This window comes from Corythoichthys intestinalis, chromosome 10 (genome assembly GCF_030265065.1).
Source record: "Corythoichthys intestinalis isolate RoL2023-P3 chromosome 10, ASM3026506v1, whole genome shotgun sequence".
Classification (NCBI taxonomy): Eukaryota; Metazoa; Chordata; class Actinopteri; order Syngnathiformes; family Syngnathidae; genus Corythoichthys; species Corythoichthys intestinalis.
This window is the reverse complement of record NC_080404.1, coordinates 36,405,387-36,425,470: the sequence shown is the minus strand read 5'-3', so window position 1 is coordinate 36,425,470 and position 20,084 is coordinate 36,405,387. Positions and strand designations below refer to the sequence as shown.

Genomic DNA, 20,084 nt, shown 5'->3' with positions numbered 1-20,084 from the left:
TTTCAAAACCGAAAGCAGCACAAAAGACTAAATATCCAAAGAGCCGTTGTGATGTCAAGACGGACGAACCTAATGTGTACTTTTTTAATAAATTGCCGCGCGAGGTGCCAAGTAAGGAAAGGGAGACATGCGAAGCAAGCAACGGCCGGTTGCCGGAGCGAGCGACTTTGAAACGTGCAGAATGAATCAAAAACTAAATTTAGCGCAAGCTAATGCATTATTTTACTAACTCAAGGAAGAGGATGAGCTGTATTTGTCTTTGTTTTCCTCGGATGAGTCGGCGTCTCCGCGGGTAGAAGTGACAGCAGCGCGCAAACGGCGGAAGAGTAGGCTCTGAGTAGGCTGTGTGACGTATGTGACGCAGCTCAGTGACCTGTTCAAGAACAAACTTTATTGAGTCGCATGCCTGAAAAAATTTAATTGAACTGAACTACTTGTCAATATTTTTGAAAATACTTTTTTTCAATGTTATTTTTTTTTCTTTACTATGAATCTTTTCAATTTTATATAGATGTGTGTTCGAGAAGCTTGATTTCATGTACATATATACCTTTGATGAGCTGATGGATACAATACCTAAATTCAGAGATATCCTCCAAACCCTTTTTGTGTTAGATGATGTGTTAGATATATGTATTTACTGTATATATATATATATATATATATATATATATATATATATATATATATATATAGATATATATATATTTTTTTCTCCTCACTATTTTGCACTGTATATAACCTGTTTTGACCATAGTATGTGTAAAGGCCAAAAACGCCTATGACCATACCTGCTGTTTGTGTTGAATTGTCAAACATAAAACTATTCAATCTTATTTATTTCTACTGAATGTTTATCCTAACAAGTTGAATAAATATTATCAAGCTTCGAAACGGTTGGTCGAGCATGTTTGGTTGTCAGTGGGACATCAACATTACAAATTTTGAAAAAAGAATTGGGGATTTTATTTGTCTTTTTGTGTCCTAAATGTGGATTATAATTGGTCAGTGAAGAAAACAACAGTTTGGATATGAAGTTCAAGGTGTCCTGAAAAAAGGGACCCACCTTGGCCATTGTGAACAATTTTTTCTTTGAAATATAAAGGCAACATCAAAGGCATGCAAATTCGGCCAAAATAGGCTTAGGTGTTAAAGGGCTAAGGATATGGCGTAGATGTTTGGGCTGTGAAATGCAATAATCGAATTATAATGTATTTTTGTGGGAAAATCCCTCTCGTTATGCGACCATTTCGACTTACAAACTAGGTCCTGGTCTAATTAAATTCGTATGTCGGGGCACCACTGTTCCCATATCTATGCCAGTTATGTATAGTGACAGAACAATTACAGTACATGCTTTTCCACTATATGGCAGAATGTGCATAATAAACTTGAGTATCCATTTTGAGACATTTTATAATCGTGGTGTACTGTGATATTTTTTCAAACAATAAAAAATATGTGCTTAGACTCAATAAAGGTTGGATAAGACTGCAGTCGACTAACAATCAGGCCAAAAGCAACCTTCTGGTCTTGCGAGGAGGGGGAGAGGTGGGCTAGTTAAAGAGGGGAGATTGGATGGGGTGAGTGTTATGTAAGTGATGCTAATCCCTTCCCAACCTCGTGCAGAAAATGAGACAGCACGGCACTGCCCTCATTTCATGCACTGCCCTCTTCCTCTCGTTCTTCTTCACCTTCATCAGGTTGATCTATGACTGCTTCTCACAGACGACTCTCATCTAAGCAAAACCTTATGAATAAAGCATTCATGCTCTTGTATAACATGCAGTTTCACAATGAAGATGTGTGTATATGAGGCATCACTTCCATATAGTACAATAATATCTGAACTCTCTTATGCAATAAATTTAAAATGGCTAAGTCAAAACAATGACTACTGTCGCTGTTTTGACCTAAAGCCCACACAGTCTGAACTCCCTATGCATCACAAGACACAACCCGGTGGTAATCTGCGTAGGTATGCTTGGCTCAAAGGTGTCAGCAGATGTAGTCTGCAGTGTTAAAACGACCTTGGGTAATATCCTTCAAAGGATGCTGAAGGTCATTTTCAAGGTTGGGTAATTTTCTTAATGTGATTACATTGAAACACCGGTTTATCGTGGTGGATATGATACCGACCCTGGCAACCCTCTATCAATGATGCCTTATCATAGTTGCTTGTTGGCCCACCAAACAGAGTTGTGAGTTTTTCCTTGCCCTGTTGGAGGCTTAAATCAGGGCATGTCACCGATCCTTTGAAGGCCTTTAAGACTTTTGTGATAAAGGCTAAACAAATGACATGACAAGAACCTTTAAGTACAAAGTATTTTAATACAAGATAATAAAGTCCCCACAAAAAGAGGGTGGTCCCTAGAACCAAGGACGCCCCTTAAGCCCCTGCAAACTAACCAATCCCCCAACTCAGACAGGACGCTCCAGTAAACTTTGACCCAGTTCTGTCTGTTGGACAACGGGTGAGTGGGGTATGACAAAACCCCCAAACACAACGAAGGTCCCTCTATCCCTGCCTGATTTGATATGAATATCAAAGGTCTATGAGGACAATGCATTTTTTCAATGACGAATGGCAGAGGGAAGCTTGAGGACTCAAGCATGAGAATCACATTGTTTGGTACAGTTCATTGAAAATCCAGCCAACAAACACACACACTCAGCGCATCTCCTGCTGCGGACTTGATTTCACTTTTCTGCTGATCACACACAAAACAAACCCCCCCATCCTCCTTCATTTTTTTTTCATCCGTGCTGCTCCTCTTGTTTCCAAGAAATTCCACTCAGCTGAGAGATACAATCCTTCAGAACCAATTCTCTGCGAGGTAATCTAAAAAAACAGAAAATGAATCTACCAAAATATATAAGGTGTGCCAAAATAACTGATCTGTATGGTCACACTGTTTGGCATGGTTTTGTCAGATTACGCAGCACACACCCACCTAACTCAAAGTCAAGTTTTGGTCTCCCATTTCTTGTAAACCAGCAAATGAAAACTGGTACTAAAAATACATTCAAAATGGTGTTTTAATAAGTGTGATATTGGTAAAATGTTTTTAAAACTCCATCAGTCCCACCACCTCTTGTCAGCCACGCCCACCTGTTTAAGCCTGTGTTGTTGTCCGATTCAATGACTGATTGATAGTAGCTGTTGCAAGATGCTATATAACATTTCCAAGGATTGGTCTTGAGTTGCTAACGCCGTCTTCCCCTTACCCTGCGGCTTTGTAGTTTTCTTGGCAATCTCCTAACTCTTCTGACCCCAGATCACATGTTCTGCCTTAACACACTGTAATTGTTTGTTGTTTTGCTTCTCTGATAATTAATGTTAATTTCTTTGTTATCTATAGATCACTGAGAATTATATGACCTGGCTACTCACCCAGTCTCCAATCTTTCACACTCTTTATCTGGGCACAGTTTACAGCCATGAAGATCCCAATCTTCAAGGACCCCATCTGGGATTTGAAAATCACACACCCATTTGTTGCTGGTTTAGTCATAGTTGCTATTAAAGTAAATTCCAACAAATCCAGTGATGGAAAGCCAGAGTCCTTACTTAACCATACCATGGCTAAACCTGTCGCAATATGCAATAATTCCATTTATCGCACGGTAAATGAAAATGAAGGCGGTAAGTTTTCCGCTGCGATTTATCGTGTCGCGTGCACCTGTGTGCGCGCGTGCGGCAGACATGCTATTAAAAGTTCGGCTTCCTTGTTACCAACTACGTAAAATGCATCTTCGTTCCGGGTCTGGCAAAAGAGCCAATCCGTTCCCATTATATCCTATTGTTCAACGTATACCTGCCGCGTCAGTGCTCCGGATTGACTGCGGACCATCTCCGGCGTGCCGGAGCCCGCCGGATGGTTTAGGCTATTTCTTATTTTTGCCGGAGACGCATCCGTCAATATAGGCGGAGCCGAGCCTGGAGTCAACAGCCCAGTTGCTTATTCACGGTTTAACCAGCGAACATGGACGAAGAACGCTCCATCATGGAGGTGGAAAGTCACAAAGTGATTTATGATGCAGCAGATCATCATTATAAGGACAACATTAAAAAGGAGGCTGTATGGTGTCCTATTATGTGCGTTTTTCTGGCAATCAAACACACGACGTGCAGACAACTTTGTTTTTTATCATTTAACACACGGCGCTAACACTTCCTCAACCTCTGGCTCTCGGTATGCTGTGCCGCGTCACATGAACAAAACAACATCACCGTCGCGTTCAGGGTGCCTCGGAAAACATCCAATCAGAATATTACACATGGAACGCTATAGCAGAAGCTATGAGGGGAAAAGTTTTCATTTGCCTAAATGCTTAAGATATTAAGGGCAATTTTTTTTCCCCTTGAAAAAGACATTTTATTTCTTCTGTGTTTCTGTGCGGTATTAATATTGTTGTCTTTTACATAAGAGGCATGGTCTATTGTTTTTAGTTGTGATTTCTTAAAAAGTATTTTTTAATTTAAGAGTAGGGCTGGGCGATATGGCCTTAAGTACGTATCACGATAAATTGAGCAGATTTACCTCGATAACGATAAATGACGATAAATTCGCCCAAGCAAACTGTTATATAATTTGAAAATTTGAATCAATGCATGGAATACAAATTAACAGTTTCTCGTTAAATTTATTTACCAGCTTTCAATTTAACAATTGCACATGCAGTCTAAACATTAAGTATTAAAAAAAAAATCTTGTAAACAATAAGAATTCTTGTGTGAACATTTATAACGGCTTGTATGACTTGAAAAATATCATCACTTGAATTTCATTAAATTCATTCCGCATTGTTATACACTAGATAGTGGCATACGTTTAGATATTTAGAATAGATACAAATACGACACATCCATCCACCCCCCAGGAAATTATACTTAATTAAAAAATAAAATGTTTCACAAACCTTTCCTTTCTTTTATTCGGCTCAATTATTTACATCTTATGATTTTGGAAATCCTTACAGTATGCAATAAATAATATTCCTGTTCCCAAGCCCTGTGCTTACTGTACTGTAATTTTTACAAAAAATAAACAATACATAGGTATTCCCCGTCATCTAGGACGAGCCACTTACAAGACTAGCACTGTCGTGTATTACAAATACTGCTTTGAACACATCTTCACAGACAAAAGCAATGACACAGGCTTAAAGAGGTCAACTTTAATTGTGTAAATCACACTTAATGACGACACGATCTCCTGGTTGAAATAGACGACATCCACTTAATTCTATTGAAGATATGTAATGCTGAGGCAATTTGTCAACTTTACTTTTAAAAAGAAACGTGCACTGTTTATCCAGTAGATGGGGCTCTTGCAGTGTGTCAAACAGTGATTCAATTTTGGGCAATTGTCTTAAAAGTGGTTCATTGTTTCAGAAAGCCTCGGTTTTTCCATCCCTATCTGAAACCCGTCAAGAGTTTACTTAATGTCGGGTGAAAGTTTGGCGAAGCTAACTTAAGCCCGACTTCATCCCGTTTACTTGTAGCGTTAGCCGCTAGCGTTAGCTGCTAGCGTTAGCCTACCGGGCTTCTGTTTGATTGGCTTCCTGAAAACCATGTGACTCCAAACGTAAGCACACTGTCTGCTTTTTTAAAGGGGAATGAACATAGCCGAACAACACAGAGTCAAAGCGGGATGAAAAGACTATATTTTCTTCTTTTATTAAATTACCGAATTTACCGACATGGTCAAAATTACGTCGGTCATCGTGAAGAATTTCGGTAACGGTAAATTTTCGGTTTACCGCCCTGCTCTATTTAAGAGTAAACATTTATCGCGTTTAAATGGGTTTACTTGATCTATTAATATGTACTGTATTCTCACTGTGTTATTGTAAATTGGTTTAAAAAATGGGGGGGCGCAATAATATCGCATATCGCAATAATTTATGAGATAAATTATCGCACACTAAAATTTGTTATCACGACAGGCCTAACCATGGCTAACTTCACTGAGTTAAAATGTGGATTATCACTTCATAAACTATTTTAGACAACAGCCAAATTGTCTGGGACGTCATCCAGGGCATGCTGGGATGTCATGGGAACAGAGGGGGGAGGAGGTCAGACTCTTGCTCAAGAGGGTAGTGGGAGTTATGTTGCGGATACCACAGCTGGGACATAATCTCAAAAGTTTCCCAGGAAAACACATGTCAGCCATTAAGAAGGGATGAACTGGCCCAACTTTTTTGTCAGTGCAGGAAATCGTGATGTAAACACAAACCTTCCCGGGCCCCCCTTCTTCCTTGCCGCCTGGATTCAACAAAACAACACAAGTCCGCTGCAGTCTACCCAGATAACTCAGCTGAACCAGGAAGAGGGGGTAGGGGGTCTATGATGGGGAGGATCCTGCGTGGAATTTGCCATAGGGTCATCTGGCAGATGCATCCTCCAAAGCGCTAAAAAACTGGCCAAGTGGATTTAGAAAAATGACAAGGAATGTCAACAGGTCTATGCTTGATCACATCACCTTTGAAGGAGGAGAAACATCCTGATAAAGCTCATTCTGCTGAATCAAATATTTTTTTCCCTAATGGAAAGACGAGTCTATGCCACTGAAGCCAGAGGAGAAGTTATGAGAAATGTTTTTGTAACGAAACTTTTATGCTTTTGGAATTCTGGCCATGCAAGACAACGGCGGGATGCGCATTTTAGAAAAGGCTCAATCCAGAACTGCAAGGGAGTCTTCAATGTAGCAAAATACCTTTTATAACTTTGTGATTCTGCCTAATACTCCAACAGTAGCATTAAATGTGAACATTTTTATTGTACAAATGGGTTACTGCCAGCTGCCTTTATGTCTGTTCATATATTTTTCGGTCGGCCGACCACCTGTGAGGATACCGGTCTTTGAAATGAACAGATGGAGGTATGACTGAATATTCTTAACTGCCAAGCCAAAGAAGCAGGATAAAATTCTGGCCAGTAAATCTGAGTCTCTCAAATAAATACAAAAGATCTGGATCTTCCGGTCCGGCCTCCATACCAGGCCCGATTCCTCTCATTCATCAGGCTTGTCTTCACTGTGTGTGCGTATGTGTGTGTCTGGGTGTGTGGTCTGCTGTTTCAGCACGGGTCGTTTGGGACCTCGTACATCAGGATCCTGAGTCCTGACACTCTGCGACATGCGAGACTGCTTAAGAGGAAAACAGCGAAGACGATTGCCAAGGACGGGTGAGATGCTGTATAAGCAAAGGAGACAAGTGGCGGTGTCTTGTGTTGAGAAAATATCCTTTGATTGGCTCGTTAATGGATGCTGGGGAGCAGTTGGCAGACTTCAGCTCAGTCACTTTCCTGTGTGATGTGCGCCGCGGACACTCGTGTCCATTATATACTCAACATTTATTCCAGCTTTGCTTAGACACTGAAGAGGCTTTCCAAGATTGCTGCTCTCAGATTCTAATTGTCTTGCTATCTGCTGTACAAGACATGTTGGTAGGATTCCCAACAATTTTTCCAGATTACGAAAGGCAAACGATAAACTAGTTTGTGATTTTGTTCTTTTCATTTTCAATAAGAAACGAATATATGAAAACACAAATTGTTTGGGTTATTTTTGGGCTTTTCCCAAATGAATAGAGAAAATGCGCAAATAAGTGACAATGAAAATGCATTGGAAAAAATCAGTACGGAGAAAAATATAGTTTATAATATAATATAATATAATATAATATAATATAATATAATATAATATAATATAATATAATATAATATAATATAATATAATATAATATAATATAATATATACTGTATATGGATGGATGGATGGATGGATGGATGGATGGATGGATGGATGGATGGATGGATGGATGGATAGGGAATTATTGGGAATTTCTCCATTCACATTCACATTATTGCCTGCATTACTTTTCAGAAGTCATCATGCCACATAGATCTACACAGTGGAGTAGAGAAATGAGACAGAATGATCTTGATACATATGGAATGCTGAGGGATGCTATTATAGATGTGGGGAGGACAGTGTGGTCAGGGAGGCCCACATCTTTATGAAAGATGACATCAAACACGACCACAAGGCGGTCAACAAGTTTAAAACACAAAGTCTGTCAAGGATGAGCACCAAAATGACAGTGAAAAGGCTGACAACGTGGAGTGATGCTGCTGTGAGTCAGTACATGGTAGGTTTTGTTTATCAGACTTCATAAGTGTTATGGAGGGTCTTTTGTTTGTTTATGTCATTAACCATCATTTCTATTGCTTCCATTTATCAGAATAAATCAATATAACATGCAATTTAATTACCGTATTGGCCCAGATATAAGACGACCCACTCTTTTTCAAGACTCAAGTTTGAAAAAAGACTTTTTAAACACCAAATTAATTTTTATAACGAAAATAATTACAGTAAATCCCAAACAAATGATTATAACAATATATTTGACAGAAAAGGCATGTTATTTTGCCTCATTCAAGTCTTAATATCTGAACATTTAAATATGTAAACTAAAGTGCAATCACATTCGTAAATGAATGGCCTCTGGTTTTTGAAATGTAAATAAACCAATCTATTGTGATAAAACAACAAATTTGCAATAACTGCATTAACCATCAAAGTGAATTCTAACTGTAACTGCAGTCTTGAAACAAATCTGAATAAGGAAAAAAATTTGCAATAAAATAATGCAAACTAGTTAAACTGGAGAGTAGCTGAGATATATCATGACAGAACATCGCTTCAATGATATCTGGCGCCATCTAGCGGCGTGATCGGGGGAGTAGCTGAGATCTGTTATGACAGAACATCGCTTCAATGACATCTGGCGCCATCTAGCGTTGTGAATGGGTATAATGTCTAACCGCGAATATAAGACAACCCCCTGTTTTTCAGTACTATTTCAATGCAAAAAACACCGTCTTATATTCGGGCCAATACGGTACTTCACGATGCAGCCGAACACGTTTCAATGTTGCTTCTATGGCTCTGAGCACGGCAAATTGGGAGAGTGATGGAGAGATTGGCTTCTTCTCCCAGACCCTCTGAGAGCCGTGCACTGGAAAAAACATCCGCAACAACAAGGATATGGTTGAGTATCTGTCCGAGAAACATGGCACGACCCTGAGGTAGCAGTTACACCTCTTTTTCTTTTCTTTTTTTTTTTTTTTATACATGTCTCCTTTCACCCAACGACTATGAAATGCCAAGGAGTGGGGAAATCATCTTTAAGAAATAGATAAAATAAAGTTTCTGTCACAAAATGTTACTTTAAGTGTTTTTTATTTATTATGTAAAAGGATGGGTGTCCAAAAGCTTTTTAAAAATGAGAAACTTAAGTCTCAAAAATACCGTAAATTCCAGATTACAAGCCGCTACTTTTTTCCCTCATTTTGAATCCTGCGGCGTATGCAATGATGCGGCCAATTTATCAATTTTTCTAACGACCGCCAGGAGCGCTCGAGCATAAAATGCAAGCATAAGACACGTGGAATATGTGTGTCGAGGAAGACGCTAGTTGGCACTCTTACCCGTATTTTAAGTTTGTGCTTTGTGCACGAATAAAAGTAGCAGACCCTCATCTTTGTGCATTAGTAGAATTAGCATAGCCTGGTACTCCAGACTCACCGCTGTTCCAGCTATTGAGTCTGGCCACCATTAAGCGGATAAAATTTTCAGAGCGGAGCAAGCCACAGCAAACAGACAGCGGAGTGGACCAATCAGCGACGGGCGGGACGAGGGACTTGCGCACGGAAGTAAACATACGAGGAGAGCGGAGTTTATTCAACATGGCTAGCGCGAGACAGACTGTTGTCACTGACTTGTGTCGATGTGTTTTTGGTAATTTAAAACTGATTTTACCGTGGATTGAAACATATTTTCGGCTCTCCTGTTCGCCATCTGTGTTGACGAGATGACTTCTGACGCGGAAGAGTGACACCGCTTGTTAAGAGCACGTCACGCAAATAAACGAATCTATCGATTGATTTTGTACTTGCTCGAGAGGGCGTTAATGGGCTGGGTCTCAGACTTCTCTCAGTGTTTGAAAAACACACGGAGAACAGTCTGGCCGTGCCAGGCAAGAATTAGCATACCCGCATCATGCTAGAAGAAATGGATATGATGTGCCGAGTTGAATTGAAGGCTTGGATGGCCAGCGGTGTCAGATCGTTTACAAAAGTGGTCGTATGCGAAGAGCAACTTTTGCAAAAGTCTGACAGCTTGGAGCAGCGTGAAAAAAATCCACCATCACCAACGGGTTTCGAAAAGCCGGTCTGCTGCGTGATGAAGAGGACGACACGCTAAGGAGTGAGCTTGAGGAGTCAGCTAAGTGCTGTGTTGCTGGCGCTGTTTGGAAAGAAAAGTTAAGGTATTGTAACGATGACAAATAGTAACCCGTTAAGTTAGGTTGCAATTCTTTATTTTGGAAACTCGTCGAACAACACACGACTGCTGCCTCTAGCAGCCGACGCACACACACAGACACACCCGCAACAACAACGACAGCACGTCTCTTGCTCTTCCGCACCTCCCTTACCTGTAAGTCACGCGCTGTATCATAACCCGATTTGTTAAAATATGGTATTTAAACTTGGAAAACTGTGTATTTCTTTATAAATATTTCAGTTTAATATGTGGGCACACGCGGCTTATAGGCAGGAGAGGCTTATGTATGTACAAAATGCTTTTTCCTTTAAAAATGTACTGGGTGAGGCTTGTAATCCGGGGCGCTCAATGGTCCGGAATTTACGGTAGCTAATTTTAACTCACTCAATTTTAACTTGACCTACTTTTCAGGTGTCAAAAAAAGCCCTACTGTTCAATATTTTTCTTCCCTTGGAAAATTGAGATTTTAAGTTTTCTAATGATGTATCACACATGCATATAGGAAAATTTTGAAATTTGGCCAAATTGGGGGTCTCACAGTGGAACTTATATATAAATATAAGTTCCATATATAAAATTTGTCCTCCTTCACCAAGAGATTCCATGTCATAAAAAACAATCTGAATGACATCATTTTCAAAAACAATTGTGGTATTAACACACTTGTATGGAATTGCTTCTAAAAACACCAAATAAGAGCAAAAACACCACAAATAAACACCAAACAAAGAGAAAATACCACGATAATGGTGATGGTTGGCCAATTTGGTGGAATCTGAAATAATTTTAATGATTAAAAGAGCGCTACACCATATTCCCTGAACATGCTTAGTAGAGTTTGGAAATTATCCAAAATTATCCAAACAAACTCCTCAGCTGGCTTATTTCGAGCTGTTTATTTTCACTAGCGTTTAAAGTTAACTGTGAAACTGAAAACAAAAGGGGGAAAAAAACATTGCATACATAAACATGGAAAAGTTTACCCAAACAACATAATTCCACCTAACTGCTCTGTGAGAAATGAAAAGGAGTCAACTACGGATGGTTTTGTAGGGCCACACCTTGAAGATACAGCCATGTTTTTCATTTGGGACGATAAACATTGCATTGCCTTGGAAATTCAGTTCAATTCCATCTGTTTTTGAGTCAGCCAAATGACTGGAAAATGGAATTCGGTTCATAAAAAAGCGTCACCACATGAATTTCGATCTGTGTTTAACTCATTGGCTGCCACTTGGGATGACACAAAAAACAACATTATTATGGTAGGTAGTCGATTAATCACTCATTATTTTTGCAATTAGTTGACTAATGGGCTCATATATGAATCACATTATTTTTTTCTGGGATTATCATTTTGGCTAAAAAGGTATATTAGAACCAAAAACTATGTGCTAAGAAAAGTCGGACTATGAATATCAGGGGTCAACAATATAAATGGCCTGTACGTACTTTGAAAACCGTCAGGTCCACCAGAATGCTCCAACCACTTGCCTCATGGAGCCAGTAAAAATGACGCAGCAATTGAAAGAAAAACGAAAAAAAATACTTCATATTAATTCCAGTGGTTCTGTGTCTTGATGACGTTACGGTATCCTGATCAAAGACAACCTTACGGTCTATAAAGCCAGACGTTGCTCGTCGTGGGGCCTTGAACGCACCTCGTTCGCTCGCTCCCGCGTTAACGCGCAAAATCTGATTACTGCTGCTGATTGATTGTCAGTATTGCAGTTCCCACTTAACGTTATACTACAAGACGACATGTTTCTCAAACCTCCAGCACCTGACCAAGCACTGGGGGAAAAAAAGACCACCCAAGAAAGAGAATGTCACCGGAGGAGTTGAGGGAAAGCGAAATCCAATATGAAAAGAAAAGGGAGAGAAAGTTTCAGCCCCAGTGGCGAGATCGCAGGAAGATCTTGCAAGATCAAAGCAGCACCCTGGTCAATCATCGTTAACTTTAAATAGCTAACTCCGGGGCACTGCTGACTATGAAAAGCTCAGGACGGACAGTGAGAGAACATGATCATGAAGCAGAAAAACATAAATATATATATTTTTTAATTAAAGACCCGATCTTTTTCACCCAATTTCGATCCTGTGAAAAATGGCGCAATCGGCCCAATTTCAGATCACATGATCGGTTCAGGACATCCTTAAAGTGGGGAAAATAAATATTTAGTCAACCACTAATTGTGCAAGTTCTCCCACTTGAAAATATTAGAGAGGCCTGTAATTGTCAACATGGGTAAACCTCAACCATGAGAGACAGAATGTGGAAAACCCCCCCAGAAAATCACATTGTTTGAATTTTAAAGAATTTATTTGCAAATCATGGTGGAAAATAAGTATTTGGTCAATACCAAAAGTTCATCTCAATTATTTGTTATGTACCCTTTGTAGGCAATAATGGAGGCCAAACGTTTTCTGTAACTCTTCACAAGCTTTTCACACACTGTTGCTGGTATTTTGGCCCATTCCTCCATGAAGATCTCATCTAGAGCAGTGATGTTTTGGGGCTGTCATTGGGCAACATGGACTTTCAACTCCCTCCACAAGATTTTCCAGGGGGTTGAGATCTGGAGACTGGCTAGGCCACTCCAGGACCTTGAAATGCTTCTTACGAAGCCACTCCTTTGTTGCCCTGGCTGTGTGTTTGGGATCATTGTCATGCTGAAAGACCCAACCACGTGTCATCTTCAATGCCCTTGCTGATGGAAGGAGATTTTCACTCACAATCTCTCATACATGGCCCCATTCATTCTTTCTTTTACACAGATCAGTCGACCTTTGTCCCTTTGCAGAAAAACAGCCCCAAAGCATGATGTTTCCACCCCCATGCTTCACAGTGGGTATGGTGTTTTTCGGATGCAATTCAGTATTCTTTCTCCTCCAAACACGAGAACCTGTGTTTCTACCAAAAAGTTCTATTTTGGTTTCATCTGACCATAACACATTCTCCCAGTCCTCTTCTGGATCATCCAAATGCTCTCTAGCGAACTGCAGATGGGCCTGGACGTGTACTGGCTTCAGCAGGGTGACACGTCTGGCAGTGCAGGATTTGAGTCCCTGGCGGCGCATTGTGTTACTGATAGTAGCCTTTGTTACTGTGGTCCCAACTCTCTGTAGGTCATTCACTAGGTCCCCCCGTGTGGTTCTGGGATTTTTGCGCACCGTTCTTGTTATAATTTTGACGCCACGGGGTGAGATCATGCATGGAGCCCCAGATCGAGGGAGATTATCAGTGGTCTTGTATGTCCTCCATTTTCTAATAATTGCTCCCACAGTTGATTTCTTTACACCAAGCGTTTTACCTACTGCAGATTCTTCCCAGCCTGGTGCAGGTCTACAATTCTGTTTCTGGTGTCCTTCGACAGCTCTTGCGTCTTGGCCATAGTGGAGTTTGGAGTGTGACTGACTGAAGTTGTGGACAGGTGTCTTTAATACCGATTATGAGTTAAAACAGGTGCCATTAATACAGGTAATGAGTGGAGCCTCGTTAGACCTCGTTAGAAGAAGTTAGACCTCTTTGACAGCCAGAAATCTTGCTTGTTTGTAGGTGACTAAAAACTTCTTTTTCACTCTAATTTGGAAATAAATTATTTAAAAATCAAACAATGTGATTTTCTGTTTTTTTTTTCCACATTCTATCTCTCATGGTTGAGGTTTACCCAGGCCTCTCTAATCTTTTCAAGTACGAGAACTTGCACAATTGGTGGTTGACTAAATACTTATTTGCCACACTGAAACAACAATGTAAATCAGAACAGCATATGGAGAGAATTACAGCTTAGACTTTTGAGAGCAGAACAAGCCCATAAAAGCAGGAAAGGTCACCCCGAAAGCAGGCGGCTACAAATGACAGCTTACAGTTGTTGTATTAGTGTATGTGCACGCTTGCGTGTGCGCGCACGACAAGAGAGGCTTTCTCTAAAATGTTCTGACAGCTGTCCACCATGACATGATGTTCCGTACATGACAGCTGAGGGGACTTTGAAGCACAACTGGCACTCGCTGATGAACATAACGAGTAAAACAACAGCGGGGGAACAGAGACAATGAACCACGTTGTGATATCACATGCAGCATACACACACAGAAACATTATTTTGCATGAAACTTTCCTGGTATTTGGCACAAAGAGCACAAATTAAGCCCAGTATGAGGTGGAGTTTCCTGGTATTCATGTTCTGAATTACATCATGAAAATAGCAGTTCTGCAAACAGTGGCTTGTGGGACTTTATTGACTCAATGACAGAATCAAGCAACCAGGCCTGGGAGATAAACTGATTTAATAAATTAATTTGAGTGTTCTTCATTGTAAGTTTTTTATTATTAATTTGAGTATTTTTGTTGTTCCACCACCATGAGATACACAGTGCACACCAAACGGAGCCGTTTTTTTTTTTTTTTTTTTAATCTATCCACATAGCACATGAACATGATCTTTCCATCGGTAAATTGCTGACAGCAGTTAAGCAGGAGACATGCATGAACACAAGAGTTATTTAATAGATCATTCTATTACGGTGAATTTGCCTTTGTTTCTTTGTGTAGTTATTACTTTGTACAGTTTTTGTGGGCTGGCAGCACATATATGGGGAGGTGAGCAGATTAAGTCAGAGAAAGAGAAATGTTTTGTTTTTTGAAACTTTAAGTTTTCTTTATATGTTGTAAAGATGCATATATAATATCGGTTACCGATAATTATCGGCCGATAATGGCAATAATAACATCACACCGATAATCCAGATTAAAAAAAATAATTCAACCGATAATGCAATCCGATAATTCTATTCTTGATTAAGCCTCAAAATGTGCGAAATAGACGCATTTTGTCCAATTCTGCGACGGCGCCTCAACCCCTCCTAAAGGCATTTTTGTGCAATTAAGCATTTTCTTTGTAAGTATTATTAATATTAATTAATATACATTGTTTGGATGTTGAACTGTACTATTTGTACACATTTGAAGTGGAAAAAGAAGCAATGAATTTTATTTTTGCACAGTATAATTTAAAATTGTATATATATATATTAGGGCTGTCAAAATTATCGCGTTAACGGGCGTTAATTAATTTTTTAAATTAATCACGTTAAAATATTTGACGCAATTAACGCACCCGCTGGCATATTGCCTCAAACATTACAATGAGGCCGTTTATTGACATTAAGAGTGAAGAGAATGCCACCGGCCGCTTGGGGGCAGCGCCGTTCCATACTCATGTCTTCTAAACGTGGGAGAATTAGTAGTTGTGAGACATTTATGCTGTATTCACAATGCAATGCAAATTGCTATTTGTGCTCCACACATATTTCGGTAAGTTTTCTTTCTTTTAGTGGCAATTATGTGTCTCTTGTTTTATTTTGGGTAAGATATGTACAGGTACAGTGGGGAGAACAAGTATTTGATACACTGCCAATGGGTTTTGGCAGTGTATCAAATACTTGTTCTCCCCACTGTATATGTTATACAGTAAAGGCGAGTGGACACAGGCGCGCCGTTTATTGGCATAAGCTTCTCCTTCACAACAAACATAAGTATCGTTTAGTGAAAGCACAACAAAAATAATATTCCTATCTCTCTCAAAAAAAAAAAAAATGTTCTCAAAAAGAAAAGCACTTCAGTCTATAGTAATGAGGCCCTATTCTGACACACAGTTAAACAACAATGCTAAATAAACTGGCATTCCATATCAATTTAGCTATGCAAAATAGACGTAAAACTTTTCACTCTATTTTTATTATTGTTATTTTTAATCTTCTTATTATATTAACTCTACTTTTGATTGAAAATTTTACAAATTTTATTAAAATGAAAACATGAAGAGGGGTTTTAATATAAAATTACTATAACTTGTAACTATAACATTTATCGTTTAAGAACTACAAGTCTTTCTATCCGTGGATCACTTTAACAGAAAGAATGTTAATAATGCCATTTGTGGATTTATTGTTACAATAAACAAATACAGTACTGATGTACAGTATGTTGTATGTATATATCCGTTGTGTGTCTTATCTTTCCATTCCAACAGTAATTTACATAAAAATATGGCATATTTTAGAGATGGTTTGAATTGCGATTAATTGCGATTAATTATAATTAATTTTTAAGCTGTAATTAACTCGATTAAAATTTTTAATCGTTTGACAGCCCTAATATATATATATCTTTTGATTAAATTATTGGCTTCACATTATCGGTTAGCGGCTGGAAGGTGGAGGAAGTTATTGGTTATCGGTATCGGTTGAAAAATGCATTATCGTGCATCACTAATATGTTGTACTTATTGTATCCTTCAAGAATAGGGAGAGTAAGTACAGAAAAAATACAGATTTTTAGGCCTTCTAGCCCAGTCAAAATATTGCAAATATCAAGTGAATGCAGTTGCAATGGAGTGGAACAATTGGTGTAGTTTTCCAGAAAGCTTACGTTATATATTTCCTTGGGAAGTCAACTAATTCATGTCCAGCGATCATTTGCCGTCAGCCTTCCCAGTTCAATGGATTGGACATCCATTGCCGTCAATGGCAATGAAACATCATCAGCTGCCGACCTTGAGCTCAACTGCCACCTCTGAGCAGCACCCACGAAATCCCTCCTCATTATTGTACCCTTCGTGTCCCACTATCACCAACTTCATCTCCCCTATCCCCCCAGCCTGCACTCTGGTGTCAAGCCAAAGATGATCGAGGGTCTCCTGATGGTGAGACGGTCATACATTCCCGCAGAGAGGCGATGTAACAAGTTCATGCAATTTTGTTCCGTGGATTTGTCAATATCCTGCATGTCACTATTAGGGCTGCCATAAACGATAGTTGATTATTTCTTGGATGAATCTACTCACTGGCTTATATATAAATCACGTGGTTATTGTTATATTCATCTGCACTTAAAATTTTAGCTGTGCATGTGCATTGGAACCAAAAACTATGCACTGAAAGAATTTGGTGTTAGGGTTTCTAGATCATAACTGTCATGTTTTGTCTATTTTTGTATGTCTTCCAGTTTTTTTTCATTGTTGGCATTTCCGGGATTTTAATTTATTTATTTTTTAGTATCTGTTCACTTCACCAGCATTATTTCCGGCCACAGGTGTCTTACCCCTCCCCTCATTCACTCTGATCTCCCCTTCCAGTGCAACTGGCCCAGCACACCTGAGCGACATCATCTCTCCCCTAGTTTGTTATCCTTTTAGCACATATGAGCGGTTTTTCCACCTTTCTGATTGACCAAGTGGATTTTGCCCCAGCCTGTACTTCTGCCTGTTACTGTGGTGTTTGTGTTTTAACAATGCAGCCGCCTTGGACCTCGACCCAGCTTTTCCGTACCTGTACCTTTGTCACTTCAGACCCCCTGCTTGAAATACCTGCTGTGGCTAACAGGCAAGGGTCCACTGAGCAAATCTCGTTTAATGCTTTTTAATACCAGTTCAGGTAACTGAGTTACTAACGCAATTACTTTTTGGGAGAAGTCATTTGTAACTGTAATTAATTACTTTTTTTGAGTGAGATTAACAACACTGGGTGCATGTCTCTTTACGAAGATAAACCGTGCAAGTTCATTCGTCCCCAAAATTTATTTCAGGTCTTCTCCGCGAGAAGGATTGATGTTAACTTTCTGACCAATCACATCGAGCGCGGCGGGTTCAATGCAGATGAGCGGAGATGCGCCCAGTGGGATTATTTATGATCCAATCAAACCTTGGTAGGCTTGCATCCTAACTCCGGAGTAATCCATATATTAAAGTAAGCCAGGATCATAAAAACAAACGGTGCTTTCCGGCATATTTGGTGACCTTCAACCTCTTCATTAGTGCTCCTGGCTTTCATAAGAACGGAAAACAGCTGGAGGGATCAGGAGTCACAGTTACAATGTGTGTATGTGTGTGTGTATGACAACAGCTGCACACAGCAAGTGTGGGTAATAGTGTCTGGTTACACACACTGAGCGCTTAATTAAAAACACAACACATTAGTCACATTAATGACAACCTACTCTGACTAATTTGAGTATAGCCCCACCCTTCCAATAAAATACTGCAAGGAATGGGTTCTTGTGTTTTGTTTCAGTGCCAAACGCCAAATCAATTTGATTTGGGAGGGTGGCAGCAAATGCCAACCCTCATAGTTCAAATGGATTGGACGTCTATTGCCGTCAATTGCATGTCTTTTGTCCAAACATAGTTGCACAGGTGAGAGATGGTGACATTTACAAAATATATCACATGTACATAATAGAGGGTCAAAGGTTGCAAACCTGTTAATCAAAAAATCAGACAAACTATATCAAACGGCCAACCAATTCAACTTCACTCTCTCAGTGAAATGGACGACGATAGATGTCCAATCACGTGGCTCTTTTCATCCTGCTGAGAATTTAAGTGAGTTTTTTACTAGTAGACTGCCAATCCATTTGACCTTGGACCCTCCCAGTTACAATCGATTGGACGTCTATAGCCGTCAATGGCAGCCAATGAGGTAAATGCAAATGTCAATAAAATCAGTCACAAAAATAATTATTTTGTGTCCCAACCCACACTTTGGAAATCTTTAAGTAAACAAACGCCACTGTGAGATAAAGCACAAGTTAACACTGAGTTAGCAAATAACAGGCTCACCTCAAACAAGATGTCTTGAAGCAGCAGACAACAATATTCCACTGCGAGCGCCGTCGTTGTATCCGAGTGGAACTTTCGTGACAACCACGCGTTCAAAATTCTGCTCCTCTTTTTCACTCTAGCGAGTTGTACCCGGTTCGCGTAGCACCCCTAAAGTGTCTCCACCGCTGCGGGATATCCTACTCGGTGCTCGGCGAAAACGCTCCGCCATAAATGGTCCAGCTTCTCGGTGTGTGATCACCCGGGGAGCCCGCTCACACACACAGGATGAGGAGGAGGAGGAGGAGGAGGGGGTTCACTCAGTTCCAGCTCACTTGGCTGTAATCCCGCGGAGCTCCGCCAGGGGGCATGCCACTTAATGACATCAACTATGTAAGGCTTCAAAAATCGCCAAATAAACCACAGAGGAGGAGAAACTAGCTAGCACACTCGTTATTGTCAACAAAAACGCAACAGTAGCACCACTGTGCTTTACTAGTCATGTTTCTAACTATGACATTTATCCATGTTAACCGTGAAAGCTGATAGGAACTCGGAAAAGACACAGGTAGCATTGCTAATTTTCCTGTTGGAGTGAGGCACTGTGAGTGAACTTTTGTTTAGAAAATGTCGCGTTTTTAACAGTTCATAAGGGGGGAATTCTAGGAATTTCGTGAGTATGGTGTGAAGAAAATCCCAAGCTTTAACTTCGCCCTCGAATGTGTTCTTTCCCATGTAATTTCGCCGTAAACTTTGAAAATTTGGTCCATGTTTGACCTCGTCAAATTTTATGATAGAGGGTTCAGTGTAGTATATCGAAAGGCAGATAGGACGTTCGAAAAATATTCTTATCAAAACAAAAGGGAATATCATGTAAAAATAATATTGCATACAATGTACATGTGATATGAATATTTTTTTGCGGAAAGGTTTAAAAAAAACTTGAGCTATTCTGCCATTTGTTGACCACTTTAAGTACAATTAAAATAATTTGATTGTGATCTCATGTGTGTATCTCATTGTAGTTTCACGTATTGAAAAGTTTTCTGAGCGTCACTTACTATTGGCAAAAGCGGATTTTCAGGAGGGGCCAGGGGAGCCAGGCCCCCCCGGTGGCCGA

At 39.8% G+C, this 20,084-nt stretch overlaps 1 protein-coding gene across 1 annotated transcript in view; it reads right to left on the bottom strand.

Annotated features, from left to right (window-relative positions):
- LOC130923443 (leucine zipper putative tumor suppressor 2 homolog) overlaps positions 1-19,246 on the bottom strand; it is an 80,107-nt gene extending 60,861 nt beyond the window's left edge. The window contains exon 1 of the mRNA XM_057849162.1: positions 18,986-19,246. The gene's annotated coding sequence lies outside the window, so the exon portion shown is untranslated. The remainder of the gene's footprint in view (positions 1-18,985) is intronic.
- Between the last annotated feature and the right edge of the window lie 838 nt (positions 19,247-20,084).